Genomic DNA, 1,329 nt, shown 5'->3' with positions numbered 1-1,329 from the left:
GATCCGGGCGGCGGGGACGCCCCACAGCTCTGCCCTGGCTCCCCACGGGGCAGGCGAGGGGCTGAACGAATCCATGATCCGGGCGGTGGGGACGCCCTGTGGCTCTGTCCCAGCACCCCAGCCGGGGATCGGCGCCCCAGCGAGAGCTCCCGGGCCCCCGGCCCCCGGGCGGCAGTACGCCTGCCCCGAGTGCGGCCGGGCCTTCGGGCAGAGCTCCCACCTGACGCAGCACCTGCGGATCCACACGGGCGAGCGGCCCTACGTCTGCTCCGACTGCGGCCGGGCCTTCAGCGCCAGCTCCAACTTCCTGGCGCACCGGCGCACCCACACGGGCGAGAAGCCCTACGACTGCTCCGTGTGCGGGCGCAGCTTCCGCGCCAGCTCCACCCTGCAGCGGCACCGGCGCCTGCACACCGGCGAGCGCCCCTACCGCTGCGGGCACTGCGGCCGCACCTTCTCCCAGAGCTCCTCGCTGGCCAAGCACCGGCGCCTGCACACGGGCGAGCGGCCCTACCGCTGCGGGCAGTGCGGGGAGGCCTTCGCAGTGCAGTCGGGGCTGGCCGCCCACCGGAGCCGGCACACGGGCGAGCGCCCCTTCGCCTGCCCCGACTGCGGCAAGGGCTTCCGGCGCAGCTCCGACCTCGTGCAGCACCAGCGCGCCCACACCGGGGAGCGGCCCTTCCGCTGCGGCCAGTGCGGCGCCGGCTTCAACCTGGCCTCCACCCTGGTCAACCACCAGCGCAGCCACACGGGCGAGAGGCCCTACCGCTGCCAGCGCTGCGGGGCCAGCTTTGCCCGCAGCTCCACCCTGGCACGCCACCGGCGGGGCCACGGGCCCGAGGGCGCCGGGCAGGGCGGGCGGCAGGAGGCAGAGCCCACCCCCCAGCCGGGCCCCCTGAATCAGGGCTCCTGCCCCCTGCCCCAGCATGGCCCCCTGGGTCACAGCTCAGAGCCCCTCTCTGACCAGGACACCCTCACCCAGCAGGGCCCCCTGGGTAACAGCTCAGATCCTGCCCCCCAGCAGCCCCCCACGGATCATGGGTCTGATCCTGCCTCCGACCAGGGTCCCCCGAGCCAGCCCCCCGTGGGTCACAGGTCAGATCCTGCCCCCCAGCAGCCCCCCACGGATCATGGGTCTGATCCTGCCTCCGACCAGGGTCCCCCGAGCCAGCCCCCCGTGGGTCACAGGTCAGATCCTGCCCCCCAGCAGCCCCCCACGGATCATGGGTCTGATCCTGCCTCCGACCAGGGTCCCCCGAGCCAGCCCCCCGTGGGTCACAGGTCAGATCCTGCCCCCCAGCAGCCCCCCACGGATCATGGGTCTGATCC

At 74.3% G+C, this 1,329-nt stretch overlaps 1 pseudogene; it reads left to right on the top strand.

The window, feature by feature from the left end:
• The first annotated feature begins 16 nt into the window (after positions 1-16).
• The window catches only part of LOC112123955, a 1,694-nt pseudogene continuing 381 nt past the window's right edge, over positions 17-1,329 (top strand).

Source organism: Terrapene carolina, unplaced genomic scaffold (genome assembly GCF_002925995.2).
Source record: "Terrapene carolina triunguis isolate 2854851 unplaced genomic scaffold, T_m_triunguis-2.0 Scaffold9591, whole genome shotgun sequence".
Classification (NCBI taxonomy): Eukaryota; Metazoa; Chordata; order Testudines; family Emydidae; genus Terrapene; species Terrapene triunguis.
This window is presented reverse-complemented; position numbering and strand designations above follow the sequence as displayed.